This window comes from Coenobita brevimanus, chromosome 1 (genome assembly GCF_032717465.1).
Source record: "Coenobita brevimanus isolate Jiangsu-jjx chromosome 1, ASM3271746v2, whole genome shotgun sequence".
NCBI lineage: Eukaryota > Metazoa > Arthropoda > Malacostraca > Decapoda > Coenobitidae > Coenobita > Coenobita brevimanus.
The window spans coordinates 4,745,900-4,770,741 of record NC_136954.1 but is presented as its reverse complement, the minus strand read 5'-3'; the positions used below and the strand labels follow the sequence as shown (position 1 = coordinate 4,770,741).

Genomic DNA, 24,842 nt, shown 5'->3' with positions numbered 1-24,842 from the left:
GGAAAGTCAGGTGACATGTTGGGAAACTAGTAGTATCAAATCCAGTCAACAGATGGAGCGCTGGTAGCGTGAGGTGGACGAGTGCTTGACTTCAGTCAAAAGATGGGAGTTCACGAGGGATGAGGCGGAGGAGTAATAATTATAGCCGTAACACCTCCCCCACAAAGACCTACGCAGTGGAAGCACGAAGGAGGTAGATTACTCTGTAGCCTTGATGGGATGTCTCGACAGGGTATCCGTGAGAATGTTGTCAACACCCCTTATATGCTGAACTTGAAGATTAAATGGCTGAACAAGCAGGGCCCATCGTAGAATCCGTTGATTGGAATTCTTCATAGTCTGGAGAAATACAAGAGGATTGTGGTCCGTAAAGACAGTAGTAGGATGAGGATGGTGGCGAAGATAGCACTCGAACTTCTTGATTGCTAGCACGAGAGCTAGAGCCTCTTTCTCAATTGTGGAGTAGCCCCGTTGATGTCCTTTCAGCTTCGACGAATAGTAGGCAATAGGATGGAGAACACCACTCACTGGGTTGGTTTGCAGCAAAACAGCACCAACCCCAACTCCACTAGCATCGATATGAAGATGGAAAGGTTGCGAGTGGTCAGGAGTTCTGAGGACAGGTCTGCTGGCAAGAAAAGTTTTCAGACGTTGAAAGGCAGTCTCGCAGGCAGAGGTCCACTTGAGGGGGTTCGAAGTGCGGTGAGATCAGTCAGTGGAGCTGCAACACTGGAGAAGTTCTTACAAAACGACGATAGAAACCGGCCATCCCCAAAAACCTCATGACTTCCTTTCTGGTGGTTGGAGTTGGGAACGCTAGAACTGCTTCCACATTGGCCTCCTTCGGTAGAATTTGCCCCTGTCCCACAACATGTCCAAGATATGTTACTGTAGAGTCTCCAAAAGTAGATTTAGCTAAGTTGATGGTAAATCCTACTTCTTTTAGTTTGTTGAAGAGGGCATGGAGACGTGTCAGGTGTTCGTCCCACTGGTCAGCCATCACCACAAGGTCATCCAGATAAGCTGAAGTCCCAACCAAATCCTGTGTGATGAAGTTGATGATCCTCTGGAATGTGGCCGGAGCATTAGATAACCCAAATGGCATTACAGTGTACTGATATAACCCAAATGGGGTTATGAAAGCAGATATTAGTTTAGCTCTGTCTGTCATACCTATCTGGTAATAGCCTTTTTGGAGATCTATTGTGCTAATAAATTCGGAGTTTCCTATGCAATCTATTAAGTCCTCTATGAGTGGTAGGGGATAAGAGTCAGAGACAGTGACCTTATTGACTTTACGATAGTCTGTACAGAACCTGTGGCTTCCATCGGGTTTTGGAACTAAAAGGCATGGGGAAGCCCAAGGAGAAAAACTTGGTTCTGCAAGGTGATTAGCAGTTAAGAATTCAACTTCCTTTTTCATTACTTTCATTTTTAAAGGATTAAGACGATATGCTGGCTGTTTAATTGGACTAGTAGCATCGCTAACCAACCGTATGTCATGTTTTAAGAGACCACAAAACCCTGGTAAATCAGCAGTAACTTCAGGATAAGACTTCAATAACAATTCTAGGTCATCCTTTTGTATGTTGGTCAAACTTGATAGGTAATCACATAGAGATTCCATGATCATGCTGTTAGGTAGGTTACCGGACGGTTGGGGTAGGTCCAATTCTGGGTTTGTCAAGTCTGAAGTCTCTGGCTCTGGCTCTGGCTCCGTTCCCACAAACAGTACAGGGTTCATCTCATTTCTCTCTGCATAGTGCTCCTCTGGGCATCTAGTAAAATAAGGTTTCATTAAATTCACATGAACAAGTTGAGAGTCTTTACGTCTATCTGGGGTGTGTACTACATAATTCAACTTTGATAGTTTTTTGGCAACTACATATGGGCCAGTGAATTTACTCCTGAGGGGACTACCTGGAATGGGAAGAAAGAGCAAGACCTTGTCTCCTGGGGAGTAACTGTGTGCAACAGACGATGGATGTTGAAGTCTTTCCATTTTACACTGAGCCTTTAATAAGGTATCTTTAGCAATCGTTCTGACTTCTGATAATCTAGATCTTAAATTATCAATATAGTGAGATACAGATGGACTTTCTTGAGTAGTGCTGTTAAACCACTGATCTTTCAGAAGCTTCAAGGGACCCCTTATTTGTCGTCCATATAATACCTCAAATGGAGAATATCCTAAAGACTCCTGAGGACACTCCCTTATAGCAAAAAGAAGAAAGTCTATGCCTTCATCCCATTCCTTGTGGTTTTCCAAGCAATACTTTTTCAACATTGATTTAAAGGTCTGGTGGAACCTTTCTAAACAGCCCTGGGATTGTGGGTGATAAGCCGAGGAAGTGACATGTTTAACCTCTAGTTCCTCCATAACTTTTTTGAAAAGCCTACTGGTAAAATTCGTCCCTTGATCCGATTGGATTTCTTTAGGGATGCCAAATGCAGTGAACAAATGAAGCAGGGATTTCATTATAGTTTTAGAGGTGATATTTCTGAGGGGATAGACTTCAGGGTATCTTGTTGCAGTATCCATGATAGTAAATAAGTACTGGTTACCTTTCTTTGTCCTAGGTAGAGGTCCCACACAATCAATAACTACCTTTTCAAAGGTGCTGTCACTACAGGAATTGCATGGAGTGGAGCAGACTTAAGCTGTTCATTAGGTTTACCAGCCACTTGACAAACATGACAAGTTTTTATAAAAGTAGAAACATCCTTTCTAAGACCTGACCAATAGTAATGTTGTAGGATTTTTTTGTAAGTTTTTAAGACCCCTAGGTGACCAGCTATCCCGTCATGAGCCAGTTTAAGGATGGATTGTCTGACAGATTTGGGAATCACAACTTGGTGGATTTCTGACCAGGTATCAAGATGTTTTAGTTCTGGTGGTCTATAAGCTCTCATCAAAACGCCATCATGGAAGTAAAAACAAGGCAATGTATTTAGGTCTTTACCTTCGACTGCAGCATGTCTCAGGGTAGCAAGTGATGGATCAGCCTTCTGAGCTTTAATTAGGTTTTCTTTTGAGATAGTCTGATCCAGCAGATATTCCTTGGGAGCAGGTGGTGGTAATGGATTGATTTTGTTCTTTTTAGCCTTCTGTGACCTAGTTACAACACAGGAGGGAAATAAGTGGGGAGCAACAGTATCTAGAATCTCAGTTGGGCTCTCAGTTAAAGGGTTTTCAACCACTGAAACCATAGGCACAATGAGTTCTCCTGCCAAATCATTTCCCAATAGCAGATGAGATCCCTTGACTGGCAAAGGGTCTTCTCTGACAGCTACTTTAACATTTCCAGATAAAAGGTCACACTGGAGATAAACTTCAGCTAAGGGATAGGAGGGATTAGATGAAAGGTCAGACAAAATCACCTTCTCCCCAGTGAAGGCACTAGATACACAAGGAATAGCATTTCTGACCAAAATTGATTGAGATGCTCCAGTATCTCTCAAGATAGTAATGGGATATGACTCATCATCTTTATTCAGTGAGACTGTACCCTGAAACATAAAAGGAAGGAAGGAATTCTGATGAGGCTTATTTGAATCATAAGTCACTACTGGCTTTTCAATTTCATGAGGAGATTTTTCTTTGGGGTTAAACATGTTTTTTGAAGTTTTACAATTAGGGTGTTTGCAGGACTGGATAGAATGACCTGGCTTTTTGCAATAACTACAGGATATATTGGAGATATTTTGAGTCCAAGGCATCAAGTGTGAAGAGCTCTGCTTACCACCCACCATACCGGAGCTTACACCAGAGGAGTACTTAACACCTGAGATGGAACCACTCCTGTTATTTAGAGATCCCATCAATAAATCATAGGCGTCAGCCAACTCCGCTGCTTTCATGAGATCCCTCTGTCCTTGCTCCTCCACATGCTTCAGGATGGTGAATGGCAACTTACTCTTCCACTCTTCCAAAACCATGAGATTAACCAGGTCTGAAAATGTTGAGGTGTTAGTTGTTTCAAGCCATTTCTTAAACTGTCTTAATTTATCATTTGCAAACTCCACATAAGTATGAGAAATTGATTTTACATGTTTTCTGAACTTCTGTCGATATCCATCAGGAGAAATTGAATATGCACGAAGAATACTAGTCTTTAAACCATTATAATCATTTTTATCATCAAAACTATTATAAACTCTCTGAGCTTTTCCGATCAGCTTTGGGACCAAGACTGATATCCAGTGTTGTTCAGGCCACTCATTTTCTTGGCAATGTGCTCAAATGTGTTTAAAAATCCATCCACATCATTCTCATCAAACTGAGGCAATAAAGCAGCTTCCTTGTGTGGTTTAAACGCAGTTAATTTCTCTCTCAATTCAATTTCCTTTTCCCTAAGGTTTGAATTTGCATTTGCTTCAAGCTCTCTTATTTGTAATTCTTTCATTTTTACTCTCTCTTCTTGAGCTAATTGTTCTGTTCTCATTCTTTCTTCTTGAGCTAATTGTTCTGTTCTCATTATCTTTTCTTGAGCTAATTGTTCTGTTTTCATTCTCTCTTCTTGAGCTAATTGTTCTATCTTAAGCTGATATTCTAATCTTAATCTTTCCATCTCCACTGGGTCACTGTGTCCTTGTTTAGTATGAGTTGAATAAGGATTATCAACCCTAGTAGGAAAGGAATAACTCATAGGAGTCAAAACATCAATAGCCTCTGTCCCCAGGACTTCCCTTTGAACTAAAGACTCTATAATTGTGTTTTTTTAAGACCTCTTTTGTCATACGAGATTCAATTTCTATTTGGAAGTAGGTAGCAATGCTTTTCCACTCATCTTTCTTTAAGTCTTTTAATTGCTCATGGCTAGGATTTTCAACAAATTTTTGAAGGTCAAACATGATTAAAATGTATGAGAAAATTATGGTAAGTTATATTTTAGACACAGATTACAGGAAGAAAACTCTTTGAAGTCCTGGAAACTTCCAGAGCCTTGACCAAAATATTAACTTACGAAAGTCGTTGTCTATGATTAAGAGCAGAGGATGACGGCTTTTAGCATGATCCGGATTACCCCTGATTATAGGATAAGACAAAACAACTTTGATTCTTGAATAATCTGGGACTTGGAAGAGTGAGTGTATCAAACTAGCCACTTGCCCTATCGCAACTAGCAGATGTAGACCTCACTGGAGCGTGGGATACGGCATTATAAACGATCCGGATATATTCCCCACATTTGATAGAACATATAACGACCCTGTATTTCGTTAAAAATGAAAGATAAGTTCTATGAAGACTCCTGAACCTATAAACCTATGTGCTGACAAGTTCACACAAATACCAAAATGTTTATTGCATCAAGGATTTTAAATCGAATGGAAACAAGTTTCACACTAATACCAAAATGCTAAATACATCAAGGAAAATTTAAAATCTATGGGAACAAGCAACAGCAACCCCTCAAAACACCATTACTGTAAATGTCTGTCTAGCTGAAATAGGTCCTGTCACGGTCGCCATTTATTAAGATCCATGGGGAGTATTTAACTATCTACCCTATGAAGACCCATGGAAAGCAATAAGAAAAGAGAAGGATCATGAACACTATGCAACTAGACAAACTACAGGGTAGATTGATAATGATTTGGTTGATTATTCATTTAATTTAACAAACTAAACATACAATAATTACAACCCTAAACCTAACTAAACCTAAGAAAAAAAACAATATAAATACCTAAAGCCATTCACCATCAGAAGATTAATGAACTAATGCAAGGAGAAAACTGATACTCATGGTTTACAGCAAAAGAAGGCGTTGAAGATGGGTTCCCTATAACACAGGCTTCCAGGTAAAGGTCAGGAGTGGTTCACTAAGATATTCCCAGGGCAGAGGATGAGTGTGAACTGAACTTGCGCGGGAAACCAGATAATCAGGCAACCTCGCTTCACACAGAAAAAGGGAGGGAAAGTCAGGTGACATGTTGGGAAACTAGTAGTATCAAATCCAGTCAACAGATGGAGCGCTGGTAGCGTGAGGTGGACGAGTGCTTGACTTCAGTCAAAAGATGGGAGTTCACGAGGGATGAGGCGGAGGAGTAATAATTATAGCCGTAACAACCCCTTCACTGAGCAAGGGCGATCTGGCTGCATTGCACCAGGAATTCACTGTAATTCCACCAGGTTGGATTTTTTCCACCTGTTTTTCAGTGAGGCATTTGTTGAGCAGATTGCACACCAAACAAACCTGTTTGCAAGCGCCCAGCGCCTAGAGAGTGAAAGATTGGGAACAAGGAGTAGGCATTCTATGATCTATGATTACCCTATCTCCCTTCCAGAAATGTTCTTATTTTTTGCCCTGGTCCTTTTGATGGGTATTATAAGAAAGAATAGAATTTCTGCTTACTGGACTAGGGACCCTGTTATGTTTACCCCCATATTTGGTCAAGTGATGAGCCGTAATCGGTTTCAACAAATTCTAAGTCGCCTCCATTTTTATGATGCTCATGACATTGCAAATGCAAACAACACTGATAAAATGAGGCGAATTCGGTTGGTATTTGATCACCTCAGGCAAACCTTTCGTTCCTCATTCTATCCCTATAGAGATCTCGTCATAGACGAGAGTCTCGTGTTGTGGAGAGGCAATATTTCATTCAGACAGTATATACCCAGCAAAAGGCACCGTTTTGGGTTCAAGATCTTTGTTATGTGTGACTGTAGGACTGGATACGTGCAAGACATAGTCTTGTACACCGGTGCACAGACAGACATAATAGAAGATCGAAGTATTGGACTGTCGGGAGCAGTGGTAAAGACGATGATACAAGACTACCTTCATCGCGGTCACGTTCTCTACCTCGACAATTGGTACACTAGCCCTCTTCTCGCTCGTTATCTTCACACACATGAAACGGGAGTCTGTGGAACCATAAAGGTGAACCGGCGTCACATGGCCAAGGTAGGGCGGAAACTTGCAAGGAGTGAGGTTGTCTTCTTCAAAGCCAACAACATCCTTGCCACAATGTGGAACCACAACAGAGAAGTAAGCCTCTTGTCCACGGTTCACCGCCCCTTGATGCACCGTACTGATTCAGTAGATTACCGTAGCGAGAGCAGGCGTCGTGTTTGGAAACCCGAGTGTGTTATGGATTACAATATAAACATGCGCCTCGTGGACCAGTCACACTCCATGATATCGACGGTAGAGTGTGCCAGGACAACGATGAAGTGGTATAAAAAACTGTTCTTTCACTTACTAGATATCACTGCTTTGAATTGCCACCACCTTCACGCCATGACCACAGGAGTTCAGGAAACATTTGAAGGGTTTGTGAGGGAGCTCACAAGAGAAATCTTTGCAAAGTATGCTGTTGAAAGGCCCCAACATCGCACCCGCACTGCCCCTATTGCCCAAACTCCCCAGAGAATATCCGGCTGCCATTTCCCCACTCCTATCCCTCCCCAGCCAAACAGACCTAGGCCCCAACGCAGGTGTCACGTGTGCAGTAATTCCCAGGTGAGACTCACGACACAGAGGAAGGACACCCGCTATGAGTGCGTGCAGTGTGACGTGGGTCTCTGTATCCACCCATGTTTTAGTGAATATCACACGTTGATGCAATTTTAGTATGGTGTGAATGCGAAAGGATGCTGAAATTATGAGGTAAATACGACAGACAGATGCTCAGTGAAATTATCAGTCAAGTTGATCTCCAGATATTAGTATAAAGTGCATACGGGTGGAACATAAGTGAAAACATTGTGTGTAAGTATATAAATTTGCCCTAAGTTGAAACGTACATGGAGAGGGTTTTATGATGCGATATTCTGTCGCTCAGTGCAATAAATACGGCCCGTAATTATATAATTATTATTATGGGACATTCTTATGGGTATAATATGTTCAAATTATTGTATGTTCATTCATTCATTGCCAGACGCCATGTATCCCAAACGGGGTGGTCAAGGGCTTAGAGTTAATTGTTTTACAGGGAGGGGCACTAATCCTCCACCAACCCCACTTGACACGTAGGGATGCCAACAGCATCTGGTGTTCCCAGGCGGTCACCCATCCAAGTACTAACCAGACCCAACGTTGCTTAACTTCGCTGATCGGACGGGAAGCGGTGTACTCAACGTGGCATGGCCATTCCTGCCACGTTGAGTACACCGCTTCCCGTCCGATCAGCGAAGTTAAGCAACGTTGGGTCTGGTTAGTACTTGGATGGGTGACCGCCTGGGAACACCAGATGCTGTTGGCATCCCTACGTGTCAAGTGGGGTTGGTGGAGGATTAGTGCCCCTCCCTGTAAAACAATTAACTCTAAGCCCTTGACCACCCCGTTTGGGATACATGGCGTCTGGCAATGAATGAATGAATGAACATACAATAATTTGAACTTATATTATGTGATGATATATATTCTAAGTCAAATATTCATAGCGTGTGTATAAAGATAAGATTTCCTGACGCTCAGTTGAATGAATAAGGCACGTATTAGTCAAAATAAAAGTCAGCAAGTGATAAAGTGAATAATTAGTATATAAGTGTGTGAGTGAATTAGTATATAAGTGTGTGAGTATTATGTTTGTCGAAACATTCCTTGTGAGGGTATTTTCAGGCGATATTCTCATGCTCACTTGAATAAATAATGGCAGTAAGTATGTACAGTGCATTATAGGGGTGTAAACGTGTGTAATGTAAGTGGGAAATTATAATTGGAGTGAATAAATAAAGTAGATGATGAAACACGAGTGTTTGAGATCGTGGTTGCTACGTGAATATGCGCTAGCATATCGCTAAATGCCCTCGTAATGAATGAAAATAATTGAAAACCTTTACAGTGGTGGAGGAAAGGTTCTATGTAAAGGGGAAAATAATTGGAAAGTGATAAAACAATTTGGTATGTTGAAATACGAGTCATAGCGAGTGCGCTTACTATGCTGATGTGCGCTATACTTATGCTGCATGTCATCATAATGAATGAAAACATCTGAAAACACTTACAAACAGTTGTAATTGGTAAAATGTCATTGAAACAGAAGTATACAAGTAGAAAAAATGATAGGTTGACTCATACCAGAAACTTAGCATATAGCATGTTATGACTCGGACCAAACTCGCTATGCTCGCGCGATGGTACAATGCTTATTTTTCATATATATGTGTCTGAAATCCATTATATTGTTACTTTTATTGTTTATTAGTTCAAATTCAATAAATATAGAGGTGTTGTATGTTGTTTCTCCCATTATTCCTTACCATAGAAAACGTAAACGCATATCCAGCCCATTAGAGAACACCATACCTGCGGGGGGGAACCGCACCTGTACGGACCACTTATAGACCGCGGGAACCACTCTCTTTGTAATTTTCCTTCGTTTCTCGACCTAAGCGGAAGTTTTAGCAAAAAAAAAAATTTTTCCAAAAAGGCTCGGGACTGGGGGATGTCATAGGTGCGGAAAACCTCGGGACGTGACGGGTTAACAAGTGAAAATACGCCTCATCCCCTCATAGCAAGGCAGTCCAAGGCTCTCGTAGCAATCTTACCTTTTACTACCAAGCTTATTTTAATGTTTTCCTGGCTCCTTCTACAGTATTGTATTTTTACACAGGTTACTACGAGAACACACACACACACACACACACACACACACACACTTCATTTCTATCGTTTTTTTTTTTTTTTTTTTTTTTTTTTTTTTTGAAATTTTACCTCATCCGGTATAGAATTTCGAGCTGCAAGGTGTAGATGAAAGATTGGTTAACCTCTTCTTATCTTCTTCTGGATAGCAAGAGTAACTCCCCCACACCTCTCAGTAAATAGGACTGACATAATGACCACGACTTCTCGAATGTGGTTTTCCCCTATTATTATATCATTTTTTCAACTGTGAGTGAGTTACAGGAAACAGTTTTAATATTCTCACTTGGACTTATTCTTGGTCATGATACCTATGGTAAAGAATGATTTTTCGGCAAACACAAGACGATTTTATTTAACTGAGAGTGAGTCATAGGAGTCTGATGGTGTGAAGGTAAATGTGAGGTATATATATATCAAGGTCCAAAATATGACATAAAAACTTTTTCTGTATTTTGAAACAGTAGTAGCAGTATTTACATTAACATAAACCTTCATATACATCACAGTGCAGTAATTTTTGGCAATCTAATGCAAGGGAGAAATTTTTTTTTTTCCAGAAAACTATAAGTTGGTTATCAGCACATTAGCACACTCAGGCTTATACGAATCACTCGTGAAAAAAATAATCTGATGTTAGCTGGAATCGAATCCAAGCTATGCCGATGATAAACATTATCAGTGTTAGACTCCTATGATTCTTCTTATGTTATTATGATTATCTGGCATAAGCTGGAACTAAGTAGTAGTGTGGTGCCGATCATGTGTTTGCTAATTTCTTTAGGGATGTCATTATTATTCTATCCTTCCTGCAAGTAGATGATTTTATTCAGCTTCGAATAGAGTTTTCGAAATGGAAACAGCTTTTCAAACTGCTGTCGTCAATTACTGTAATCCCTCTCTAAACCCGTTGCCAGACAACCTGTCTCTTAAGCCCCGCCCCTCCTCACCCACCGCCCGGTGAGTGGGTGAGGAGGGGCGGAGCTTAAGAAACAAGTCACCTAACGGCGGGTATAGGGGGTTCTCCGAAGGTGAATTAAATCATCGAGTAATAGCAAAAATTTGATAAAAATTTCTTGAACTGAAGGGGTTGACTTATATGTAAAAAATTGTGAAGTTACTATAGCTATCTTCGGCCAGTTATATTCAGCAAGAGAATGGCTTCTCTTTCTCTGTGGGTTACCGAGAACCGAAACACTACAGGCCCCACTACACAGCAGGACACTGAAACCTACATGCTCACAGCGAATGCAATTAATAACACAGACATCATAATTACCACTGAAACTGCTTTTTCTCTGGTTGCGAGCCAGCACCCTTTGTTATAACTTTTGTCCCCCTCCCCCCCTTTTTTTTTCGTGGAAACAAGCCGTGCCTAGCCCACCCACAGCACTCTGTGTGTGTGTGTGTGTGCGTGTGTGTGTGTGGCAGATGTATAGAGTTGTGAATTCAAATGGATGGAACAAATGTCAAAAGTTCAATATTTAGTAGCGAAGAAATTTAACAAAACTAGACGATTCATTGACGATTTAATATCCATAAACAATGATGGAGAAATTAATGAAAAGATAAAAGTAATATCCGGAAGCACTAGTATTAAAAAGATAAAAGAAATATCCGGAAGCACTAGTATTAAATAAAGAAAATACTGACAACTGCCAAGCAAGTTTTGGGAAATTAACATCAAAACAGAAAACAAAATTATATCAACAAAAATCTGTGATAAGAGATTATTATAATTTTGAAATTGCATTATATCCAAATTTGTCGGGAAACACACCTTGAGTTCCAGCGTGTGGTGTAGGCTATACATGTCTCATTTGCAACGGGTCGCAAAGCCAGGTACAAATTTGGAATACATTAATACAAGAATCCAACAGATCACAAGAAACTTTCTCAGTCAAGGATTTTTCGAAAGAATTACGTAAGACATTAAAAGAAAAAGTATCATCATTATAACTCCTTCAAACATCTGACAGAAAAAGTACCGTACACAGTCTTACATGAGAAATATTTGATACAGCTACGGGTACAACAGTATCCCAGGGCCGTCGACGGGCAGAGGGTGCTCACGGGATCCCCCCTGCCTCTGTAGGAAATTAAAATCGACTATAACAGATACCAGTTATACCTTCCAGTTTGGACTCAACTGGATGCGACATAATTGAACATAACAACAAACTATTCCTCTCAATTACAACAACCGATTATACCTGCCAGTTGAGACTCAACTGGGTGCTGCTTAATTGACTATGACAGCAACACACTATTCCTACCAAATTGAACTCCACTGGATGGGGCATATTTGTCATATCTTTTCATATATGTGTGTGCACGCATACGGAGGCTTTGCACTACTTTCTGCAGCCCTGAATGACTGTCAACAAATAAGTACTAAAACTCCTACATTCGGTGACAACTGGACCTGTGCGATATTTGTTCTAAAATTTTGGTGCATTTAATGTGCTGACTCGGTGACACCAATGGTCGGGACACCTCAAGTATTCTGTTCCCGCTAACACCAGATGATTTTAATTCTCTGGGAATGAGTTACAGAATCCTTAGTGTTAAAATACCTGATACATACATACATACATACATGCAATACACACATACAATATGTACTTGGTACATACGTACCAAGTATATATTGTGTAAAGATTGTATGGACTTGATGGTAGGCTACTAAAAGGGGTGAAAAGTTTTTATGTAAATAGTAGAACGTGTGTAAGAGTGGCAAATGCTTTGAGTGATTGGTTTCCCGTGAGAATGGGGCTGCGACAGGGCTGTGTGATGTCGCCTTGGTTGTTTAATATGTGGATGGTGTTGTAAGGGAGGTGAATGCAAGAGTTGTAGGTGGAGGTCTGAGTCTGGTGAATGTTGATAGTGGAGAGTGGAATCTGAAGCAGCTGCTGTTTGCAGATGATACTGCACTGGTGGCTGATTCAGAGGAGAGATTGAGACAGTTGGTAGAGGAGTTTGGAAGGGTGTCTGAAAGGAGGAAATTGAAAGTAAATGAGAATAAGATTTAAGTGATGAAGTGTACGAGGTTGGTAGATGGTAGGGGGATGAATATAATTTTGAATGGTGAGTTGCTTGAGGAGGTAGAGTGTTTTAAATATTTAGGGTCACATGTTGCTAGCAGAGAGGAAAAGTTTGAATGTAATGGAGATGAGGTGTCCGAGGAGTATGTGTGGAGTGATGAGTATGGATCGACTGCGAAATGATGAAGTGCGAAGGAGAACTGTAGTTGTCCGGGAGATGGCTGGTAGAGTTGAGCAGAGGGTGTTGCGATGGTTTGGGCATATGGAGAGAATGGATAATGAGCGATTGGTGAAAAAGATAACTAGATCTGATGTGAGAGGTGTAAGGCTGAGAGGGAGACCACGAATAGGATGAATAGACAGTGTGAAGAGAGCGCTGGATGCGAGAGGGATGTCTGTTGAGGAAGGAAGAGTGGCTGTGCGTGGCAGAAATAAATGGAGAGAAATTGTGAATGAATAAATGATGATGCAGCCCTGAGGGGATATTCTCCCGCATTTGTTCTGATCAGCTAGTCAGGTTATGTGCGGGTAAGGGGATGGGTCTATTATGATGTGGCAGGGGTAAACCAGCTCTGCTGTCGGGCCCTGCTGCGGATGTCACTGATTGCACTGCGCAGTTGACCCTTGTGCGGTGTGGTGCGGTGAGGATCTGTCCCTTCTCCCCTTTGGGGCTAAGATGCGAATGAATGTGTTTGAATGGATGAGTAAATGGGGAGTGTGTCGTCCTGTCTCGGCTACCTCCCTTTCCTTGGGAGAAGCAGCCTAGGTATATAGATAGATAGATAGACATACGTACATACAGTACATAGCGTACATACATACATGCATCACACACCTACAGTATCAACTTGGTACATACATACATACATACATACATACATAAATTACTTGTACATGCAGTACATACAACACATACTTATGGATGTTAGTCATCAGGGCTGAAGTTTGCAGTTTGTCTGTTCATTATGTTCTTGACTGTTTCAGTTGTTGCCCATTATTATCTGTACTGTTGTTCAAGGGAGGTATATACATTTTTTGTGGAAGTAATGACGTTGTAGCTATTATAAATTATGTAATTTTATTTTTTGCAGGTAAGCTGTGATCATTTTTTGCCGCTTACAAGAGTTAAAGTATAAAAGTTAAAGTGATGCAAAGTCACTGATGTACAGTTGTGGATATTATGTCAGTCAGGTTCTTTGTTATAAATAACGAGAGAGTGAGTCATGAGTTTCAGACTTTAGTAATGTGTTCATAGGAACCCAACAAACCTTTCAAAATACAGTATTATATAAGATATTTATAATTGATCAACTAAAAAGTGGGTCGAAATTACTGTCCACAACTTTACATTAACTACTTTCAACGGGTACATCAGCAGAGCCAATCCTCCCTCCTCCTGAGCTGTGAATCCCGAGAATATGAACTTATTAATCCTAAGTATCCGGTAGGAGTTACTGTAGAAGGGGACCTGCCTGGTGCGCCAGGTGACGACGAAGTACAGGGAGAGAGGGATGGGGAGGGGTTAATGTTATACTATATCCCCGCCAGGCAACTTGACTTTTAAGCTCTCACCCCACTGACCTCCCACCTGGAGAGTTGAAAGCCACGGGTTTGTGGAAATTTAGTCACTGCACAGCATCATCAGAGTAAGCATTTGTGAAGCTCTAGCTAACCATAATACCAAGACTGCAGATGATGTCGTCAATTACCTAACCCCTTCACTATGATGATGCCTTTCCTTTTTTATCTGGCTGTTATGCAGTATTAGTGTTTAATAAATTAGAGAGAGAGAGAGAGAGAGAGAGAGAGAGAGAGAGAGGAATTTGTCACGAATCAATTCGCGACATTTCCTTTTTGTGAGAAGCCACGAACTATTAGTGGAAAACTCACTGTGTATCGCTCAGTTAACCGTTTCTCTCTCCATTTCGGGGTATACTTTTCAAATCATTCGTCACCGTTTTCAGGGGTGACCGATTTGATGCACGTCACTAAGTGCGCTACTGAGCGATACTATTGTTTCTTTATCGTTCACCTCTGCTTGCCTAAACCGTTAGCCACGCCTTCTGGCAGCTTGTGCGTCCTGCCTGTACATTATTTGAATTCAGTCTAGTGGTGGCTTTGACGGAGAGAGGTCCTGTGCTCAGAAGTGAAGAGAGGTCAGCTAGCATCCCAAGCTCCACAGAGTATCAGTTTCTTCAAACTCCCACCCCCTGGGTGATACAAAGCATTCATCGACTGGTATTTCTTTTGTGTATTTCCTAGTTTTAAGAGTTTAGTTAAGGTGTTTTTCCTAGGCGTAAGTATTTAGCTTCTGTGTGAGTGAGCGAGTGCGTCTCATTTAATTGATTTGAATTGTAACGTTAAATTTATTTTTTGTGATTAATAAATTTAACAGTTCCTTTCTTGAGCTTAATGTAAGTAAACACTTGTTTCATTTAATCCAAATTAAGCTTATTTTCCATATAGCTCCTTAGCTTGCATAAACATTTACGATTCATAACTGGTACTTAGACCAGTCTTGTTGTATTAACTTAAAATCCGTTGTGCCAGGAGTTAATGCATCAGCAAGAACCTGATGTTATTATTATTAGTATTAGTTATTTATTGTCAGGGGTGATGTAACTTTCTCCAGAGGCTAACAGTACAGTAATTCAGCAATTGTGAGTAATTAGTCTCTGCTGTGTACTGTTGAGGAAGTTTATAAATTCTCGTTCTCAGAGAATCGTGCTAAGCCAGCGTAAAGTAATCGTTGCTTGATGTAGCAAGACAATCATTGTCTCTGCTCTTCAATATTATTGAATATTATTATCAATTTAAATAATATTTAAGCATTTATATCAAAATTACCGTGATATTATAAAAACCCCGTGACAATTGGCGACCCTGCCAGGATATTAACTCCTAGCTCTAAAGCTATTCACGAGATAGTGCTCACTCATTCATATTTAGGTATTTATCATTAAAGTTTATAGGCACAAGCTTACTGGTGTTTACCCTTAATTTAGCAAGTGAATTTTGCTTTATTAATCAATAGAATACTTAACTCTAGTTTATTTTTGGTAACGCCAGACAATTTTATTCGCTTCTGGGAAGTCGCCGTACCAATGTGTTTATTATTGAGTCTTCCCAGTCATTTACATTTTTGATTTATTCTTTGCCAGTTAACTGGATAAGACTGGTCACCACTAGCTTGTGTCTGTACTCTTTACTTTTGTTTATTAGTATTCGTCGCTAAGCAGTCAGTACTCAATTTCGGTTTGCTTAATAAATTAGCGAAATGGCTACTACTGTATTTTTACGGGAAGCCAAAGAAATGGGTCTTTCGGACCCAACCGAAATTAAAGAGTATATACTCTCACGGCATAATCAGGAGCAGCAGCGCGAGAATGATGCCCGTGAAGAGCGTAAGATTCAGCGCGAATACGAGCGAGAACAGCGTGAATACGAGCGAGAACAGCGCGAACACGAGCAGAAACAACGCGAGCTCGAGTTAGAAAAAGAGCGACAACAGCGCGAACACGAGCGAGAACAGCGCGAATACGAGCGGGAACAACGAGAACACGAACGTGCCGAGCGAGAAGCACGAGAAAAACATGAACTTGAAGTGCTGAAGCTCAAGCGAGATTCCTTGGCTTCAGATACATCTGGTGCAGTTGGTCCAAGCTCCACGAGCGTTCTTCCTGCACATGTCCTGGCGACCCCACGCATCAAGCTTCCTTCATACAAGGAAAGCGAGCGAATCGAGCCGTACATAGCTCGTTTTGAGGACATGGCAGACATGTATCAACTGGATGAGGCAGCTAAGCGGATCCAGTTTCTTAGCCTATTTGAGGGCCCTGCCCTCGATATTCTCCACAGAATTCGTGGAGACAATCTCACATATGAGATGATGAAAGCTGCACTCATTAAGGCGTATGGTCTCACAGTAGACGACGCCAAAGTTCAGTTCATGCGAGCTCGTCTCCAAGACAAGGAGACAGCTGTTCAGTTCCTTGATCGTCTCACAGCTTACTTAAATGAGTGGATGGTGTTACGGAACAGAGAAAGATAATGTACACTTTAAGTGAGAATACGAAGAGTCACTACTGTCCCGTAAAGTTCCAGGTTCAAAACAAAAGAGTTAGGTAAAATTACAAGTTAAAGTTTAATGCTTAAATTAACAACAAAACATTCAGGACTCATAAGGACAATGTAATGGCAAATAAACAGGTTAAATATATGGTTAACTGCAATAGCCTCTATTAACACGAAATTAGCAAGAGTAAATTTATCTAAGTCAGCCCTGATAAAATGAGATACCAGATAATACTCAGTGAATGCCAGATAAATAATTACAGATACAAACTGTTATAAAAAATGACTGACATAAAGAACCCTACATGAATTACAAAAACTTCACCAGGCCTACAAATTAAACTTATGCTATACAGTACAAGAAAAAATGCAACAACAGTTATACTCAAATTACACACAGCTGCTAGATGGTTGGAGATTTCTTGAGCACTCACAATAATAATATCTGTACAGGGGAGGACAGAGATGTGAACAAAATGAGGAGCAGATCTAAGTGGCAATGATGCAGAGACTGAGCTCATTATATAGGAGCCAGAAGAGCTTGATACAACTTGTAATAAGGACGCGCAAATGAAGCCATGGGGACATAGAGTTCACAATCCCGCTCTGGACAACAGAGAGAACGACTTACTCTACTATAACGGTAGAAGGGGGGGACTGAGGCAGAACACGCTCGTGATCAAACATGCAGCAACTGTGCGTTAAATTTACACAAAGGATGATGAAATCATAGGCTATGTAACACCTCCCCACAAAGAAAAAAGAAATTTACAAAGGAAATTTCTTATTACTCTAAAACAATCTGTACATGGCGTTACAGAACATGCAAATGTCCCTCCTAATGTTACAAAACATGAGATCTCCCTAGCACGTTCAGTCATAGGTACTTGCCAGTATCCCTTTAACAAATCAAACTTACTTATGTACCTAGCCTTTCCGATCTTGTCTATGCAATCTTCCACACGAGGGAGAGGGTAAGTGTCTGTTTTGGTTATCTGATTAACACGTCTGTAGTCGATGCAAAGCCTCTGTGACCCACCTGGCTTAGGGACTAGAGTGACAGGAGAACTCCACTCGCTCTGACAGGGCTCAATCATCTTGTGGTCCAACAGGTAGCCAAGCTCCTTCTGGATGAGAGGAACTTTCACTGGGTTCACACGGTAAGGAGGCAATTTAATTGGCTTTGCGTCTCCAACATCGACATCATGCATCAACACAGTGGTTCTTCCTGGAGTGGCACGGAACACTTGCGGGTACTCCTGCAGTAATGCCGAAAACTCCTGCCTTTCCTTGGGTGGTAGATGAGAAAGCTTAGTCTGGAGATCATTCATGATATCAGGATTCTTCCCCAAACTATCACTCAGGCTCATACTGCATGGGAGAGCTTCACTTGCAGACTCGGGTGGAACAGCTACAGTGCAGACTGGATTATTTTCGTGCCGCCTGTGATATAACTTTAGCATGTTGATGTGACATAGTTGCTTGCTCTTTCTACGATCTGGTGTGGCGATGACATAGTTGACATCACTGAGTTTCTTCTCCACGAAATAAGGACCACTAAACTTGGCTTGAAGAGGTTGCCCATGAACTGGTAGCAGAATCAAAACCTGATCTCCTGGCTGAAAGTGGCGTAACCTGGACTTCTTATCATACCAAGTCTTCATCTTCTCCTGAGCAGCTCCTAAATTCTCTCTCGCCAGCTGTAAAGCAGTGGACAGCCGTTCTTTGAAATTCTTCACATACTCCAGCAGGTTGACGTCATCTTCCTCCGACAGCCAGCATTCCTTGAGTAGCTTAAGGGGTCCTCTTACTTCATGGCCAAACAGTAGTTCAAAAGGTGAGAAGCCCAGTGATTCATTTGGAGATTCTCTTGCAGCAAACACAACGAATGGAAGACCTTTATCCCAGTCTTTCTGATGTTCCAAACAGTATTTCTTGAGCATCGATTTGAGTGTTTGATGATATCTCTCCAACGCTCCTTGGGTCTGGGGATGGTAAGCTGAAGACGTGATCTGGGAGATGCCCAACTCTTTCAGAGACTGCTTGAAAACATTTGATATGAAATTACTTCCCCGGTCTGACTGTACCTCCTTGGGCAGACCAAACTTTGTGAAGAACCCTAGCATTTCCTTAACCACGTTCTTTGCTGAGATGTTTCTAAGTGGAATGGCTTCAGGATAACGAGTAGCCATATCAATCATGGTCAACACATAAGAAAATCCTGAAGAAGTCTTAGGAAGAGGGCCCACAATATCCACCAACACACGGGTGAAAGGCGCCTCAAAAGGAGGAATGGGAACTAGAGGTGCAACCTTTTCGGTCTGATTACACTTCCCCACAACTTGACAGGTGTGACAAGACTTACAATACCAGGAAACATCCCTGAAGATACCTGGCCAGTAGAAGTGTTTCAAAATGCGTGCCACAGTCTTCCTCACTCCAAGGTGTCCTGCCAAACTGGAATCATGAGCCACTCGAATGATATCCTGCCTACAAACACGAGGGATGACAACTTGATGTACAACCTCCCATTCACAGTCGGCTGATGCTGTTGGGGGTCTCCACTTCCTCATAAGTACTCCTGACTTTACATAATAACAAGTAGAAGCACCGGCTGACTCTTCTTCACTGTAAGCAGAGTTAGCTAGACCTTTCAACTCAGGGTCAGCAACCTGCAACTCAACCAACTCTTGACGAGACAAATTATCAACACTACGGGGTACTGCCTCATCTGGTGAGTGGTCCAAATTAGCAAGAAAAGTGTCAGCTAGGATAACATCATCATCATCATTATCCTCTAAATCACCAGTAACTTTAGACTTAGCCCTAGTGACAGCACATGCAGGGAACACATCAGGGACATCACAATCCCGGGACACAGCCACTGGCTCACTAGACAACTGAGGAGCTGGACACACTTGACTTCCACCAATATCATTTCCAAGTAAGAAAGTTACACCTGACATTGGGAGTGTCTCAACCAACCCAACCATAACAGAACCATTAACAAAACCAGACTCTAAATTCACTCTGCACAGAGGAACAGAGAAGTAATTATTCCCTACACCTTGTAAGATTACAGTTTCATCAGAGGAATTAAAATTAGAGCCTAGAACACTGGTCAGCATAAGGGATTGGCAAGCACCTGTATCACGATATATTTGATCTGATTTCCTGTCATTACTGTCCAGAGGACTAACAAAACCATCAGACAGGAAATTAGCACATGAACTCTTGAGAGTGTCACCCACGTTACTGCTCAAAAGAGGAGCTCAATCATAAGAATTTAAGTTACCCCTCAAAGCAGGTTCAGTTAACTCAGTTAAAGAATTCTGGGAACTCTCAAGAGTGGACACTAGACCAATTGACTGAATATTTAAAGACTCCTTTTTGTTCACATCACGCTGTCTCCTGAAACATCTCTCCGTAGTATGACCAAGCTTACTACAATAAGTACATTTACTTTTCTGAAATCTAGAGGTGAAGCTGGTATTTACTTCCTGAGAAACATCATCTTTATTCTCTTTCCTGTTACCTGTACTCTGAGCAGAGGCAACGTACTTACTCTCAGCTTTCCCTTTTTCTCTAGAATATCTCTTGTGAGTGAGAACATACTCATCAGCTAAAACTGCAGCATCAGACAAATTATCTATTCTTTTCTCATCAAGATATAGGCTTACATCTTTATAAATACACCTTTTGAAGTCCTCCAGCAAAATCATCTGCTTAAATTTGTCAAAATCAGAATCCACATTCTTAGAATTTAACCACTGCTCCAACAAATCTTCTTTGATTTTTGCATACTCAACATGGGATTGCTTATCTTGCTTGTAAGTTGTCCTAAATTTTACTCTATAGGCTTCAGGATCAAGCTCATAGGCCTTAAGAATCAAGCTCTTAACTACATCATAATTATCAGACTGATCCTGAGGCAAAGATGCATAAGTTACTTGAGCTTTACCGGTGAGAACAGTTTGAAGGAGTACTGGCCAATACTCCTTAGGCCAATTAAAACCTGTAGCTACCCTCTCAAACAACTGAAAATACTTTGTTAAATCAGATTCATTAAAAGGAGGGACAAGTTTAACATTTTTAGCCACATCAAAATCACCAGAGCTAGATGATCCAGTTCCACCTTGTTTCATGCGATACTCATGGTCTGCCTGAATCCTGGCAAGTTCAATTTGTGCCTGAGCCTGTACCTGTGCCTCTTCAATACGAGCATTTGCTTCCTTAACACGAGACTCCGCCTCCTTAGCCTTAGCCTCCTGCAGAGCTAGCTGTAACTTAGCTAATTCAATCTGCGTTTGCTCATTTGGAGGAGTTACATTAAACAAGCTTTCATTAATCATGGCAACAATTTGATCTTTAGACTGATGAGAGCGAACAACAAATCCCAATTGTTGAGCAACAATCTTAAGTTCATTCTTTGTTCTGTTTTCTATATCACACAGTGTTTGCACATTTGACAAAAAATCTTTGGCTTCATCAAGTGTAGAAATAGTAGCCATCATGAATATATCACAGTCACAAAATATCAAACAATATCCTTATGATAATATCCTGAATATCCTGATGAGAGGTCGCCAAATTTATGTTACGGAACAGAGAAAGATAATGTACATTTTAAGTGAGAATACGAAGAGTCACTACTGTCCCGTAAAGTTCCAGGTTCAAAACAAAAGAGTTAGGTAAAATTACAAGTTAAAGTTTAATGCTTAAATTAACAACAAAACATTCAGGACTCATAAGGACAATGTAATGGCAAATAAACAGGTTAAATATATGGTTAACTGCAATAGCCTCTATTAACACGAAATTAGCAAGAGTAAATTTATCTAAGTCAGCCCTGATAAAATGAGATACCAGATAATACTCAGTGAATGCCAGATAAATAATTACAGATACAAACTATTATAAAAAATGACTGACATAAAGAACCCTACATGAATTACAAAAACTTCACCAGGCCTACAAATTAAACTTATGCTATACAGTACAAGAAAAAATGCAACAACAGTTATACTCAAATTACACACAGCTGCTAGATGGTTGGAGATTTCTTGAGCACTCACAATAATAATATCTGTACAGGGGAGGACAGAGATGTGAACAAAATGAGGAGCAGATCTAAGTGGCAATGATGCAGAGACTGAGCTCATTATATAGGAGCCAGAAGAGCTTGATACAACTTGTAATAAGGACGCGCAAATGAAGCCATGGGGACATAGAGTTCACAATCCCGCTCTGGACAACAGAGAGAACGACTTACTCTACTATAACGGTAGAAGGGGGGGACTGAGGCAGAACACGCTTGTGATCAAACATGCAGCAACTGTGCGTTAAATTTACACAAAGGATGATGAAATCATAGGCTATGTAACAATGGAGAAAGATGAAACTCCTTCAACGCGTGAGGGGATAATTGACCTTATGCTGCATACACAGCTAGAGAGGTCGTGGCCTGCTGAGCTCATAGCACAGCTTAAGATCTGCCAGGTGAAAGATGCCAGCCAAATGGCAGAGAAGGCTGACGCATTCTTTACTGCATACGGGTATCAAGCTCGTAAGCAAAACACCTGGAGCAGAAAAGATACTGCCAAGTCTGGGAAGCCGTCTCAGACTGAATCCCAGCACCAAGGCCGTTCTCAGAGAAATGGCCAACGTCCAAAACCGCAGTGGAAGGACCAGGGGCAAAACACTCAGAAACCTGAGTGGAAGCGGTACAACAGGTACCCTAACCAGCAGCAGTATCAGCCACGCAACCGACCGACGGGACAAAGTTTTTCACCAGCTCAAAAGAGGCAGGAAGCGAATGCAGCCTTCATTCCTCAGCAGCAACATGGTGGTCACGTCCCTACCAGTGTGGGTACTTCCCCACAGTTCACTAGTCCGACAGTGACAGTGAACCCCCCTCCACAGATGGCCAATGTTCCATCTTCCCAATATAACCCTCAAGGCACAATGTTTGCCACATCAATTCAGCAGCCTCATGAGTGGCTAGCTGCTTCCTCCACAGGCCCTCCCACAGGTGACAGTACCTTTCTTGTTCAGCAAGGGTTTGTGGGAGACATTCCTGTGAAGGTCCTGAGAGACAATGGTTCCTCAGGTTGCTCTGTCAAGCAGAGTCTAGTTCGGCCTGAGCAGTATACAGGTCGACAGATCCATGCAAAGCTTATTGATGGATCAGTGAGATTGTTCCCTGAGGCATGTATCCAGGTGGCATCTCCATTTTATACTGGTACGACACTTGCAGTTGTCATGCCAGAGCCTCTATTTGACTGTATAGTAGGCAATATTAATGGAGTCAAGGATAGTTGCTCCGATGACGCTACTCAGACTTCGGCTGCTGCGGTAACACGAGCCATGACTGAGGCTCCAGATTGTGTCACCCCAGTGATCATTGAATCGCCGCAAGATCTGATGTGTAGCCAACTTGTTGTGCAAGAACAACATTCTGACCCGACACTTGCTACCGTGCGGAGCAAACAAAAGGGTCGAGTGATAAAGTATTCACGGGGAGGTCGAGCCAAGTTCCTTCGTAAACAAGGACGGCTCTACCATGAGTCACGAACACCCGAGGGCGAGGTTCGACTGCAGTTTGTCGTTCCCGCCAAGTACCGCCTAGCAGTGTTACAATGGGGTCATTGTTCAGTCTCAGGGGGTCACATGGGCAAAAGGAAGACCCAGGGCCGTATCCGAGCTGACTTTTTCTGGCCAGGGATGGGACGGGACATAGATAGTTTTGTCCGTTCTTGCAGTGTGTGCCAAAGTATCACCACTAATCAGGGACATGCCCTTCCTGTGCCATTTGTAACTACACCTGTAATCTCTGAGTCAGTTGAGAGACAGGGTAGTGGTGAAGTGGGTGCAGACCTGACGTCTCGCCCATTGGCCCCACAGGACACATTATGTCCAGGGCCTGTACATACATATTATGTACCGTAAGTTAAGGGGGAAGTTGAGAGGCGACTTGAGGCTATGGAAGACCCAAGTTTGCATAAGGATTCTCAGCTTCCCAGTACTAATAGAAGTACTGTAGGTTAAGGGGGAAGTTCGAGAGAGAACTCCGCAGTGGCGACTTGAGGCCATGGAAGACCCAAGTTTGCATAAGGATTCTCAGCTTCCCGGTACTAATAGAAGTACTGTAGGTTAAGGGGGAAGTTCGAGAGAGAACTCCGCAGTGGCGACTTGAGGCTATGGAAGACCCAAGTTTGCATAAGGATTCTCAGCTTCCCAGTACTAATAGAAGTACTGTAGGTTAAGGGGGAAGTTCGAGAGAGAACTCCGCAGTGGTGACTTGAGGCTATGGAAGACCCAAGTTTGCATAAGGATTCTCAGCTTCCCGGTACTAATATAAGTATTGTATTGTAGGTTAAGGGGGAAGTGAGAACTCCGCAGAGGCGACTTGAGGCTATGGAAGACCCAAGTTTGCACAAGGATTCTCAGCTTCCCGGTACTAATATAAGTATTGTATTGTAGGTTAAGGGGGAAGTGAGAACTCCGTAGAGGCGACTTGAGGCTATGGAAGACCCAAGTTTGCACAGGGATTCTCAACTTGCCGACCATAATCGTGTGCTAAAATTAATGGCGACCTCGAGTGTACTTTTCATAGCATGTACTGACTGCTAGCCAGAGAGTAATTGTAACATAATAAGAATTTTGTCTCATTGACACTTTTGATGCTCCACCTTAATTGGTTTTGCAGGTTCAGCAATGGGTGTAGCAGTTTTGCTGTGCGGACCAGCTGATCATCTGCCGCACGCTGCTGCCTCTTCTCCTCTGCCTTTGTTGTCGCCATATTATTTACTGTGTCATTTTACACGTAGGTACAGTTACACTACAACTGTCACACCTACACCGTGTATTACATACACCACGCTACACAACAATTAGTTGTCAGTGTAAATGTAGCGAATTTTCGCTCAGTTTGACCTGAGTACAGGATTTTCACCGTCGTCACGGAGTTTTTCCCTCAAGCTTGCTTCTATTAACGTAAATATGAGGTTTTTTCACTCACTGGCGATTGCGATTTTCTCCTGTAGCAGGATAGCACACACACCACAGTGTGAATCTTGTGTGACTGAGTTAGGATTTATATGTATGTATATTGAAATCATTC

The 24,842-nt window shown here is 41.8% G+C and overlaps 1 protein-coding gene, 1 non-coding gene and 1 pseudogene across 2 annotated transcripts in view; 2 read left to right on the top strand and 1 right to left on the bottom strand.

The window, feature by feature from the left end:
* Positions 1–24,842, top strand: part of LOC145412686 (glutamate receptor 1-like) — a 453,191-nt gene that overhangs the window by 60,570 nt on the left and 367,779 nt on the right. The window lies entirely within an intron of this gene.
* LOC145390474 (5S ribosomal RNA) lies at positions 7,995–8,113 on the bottom strand. Its single transcript, XR_013895644.1, has one exon. It is a non-coding gene; the product is annotated as a 5S ribosomal RNA (ribosomal RNA).
* Positions 8,098–8,221, top strand: LOC145416217 (5S ribosomal RNA; annotated as a pseudogene).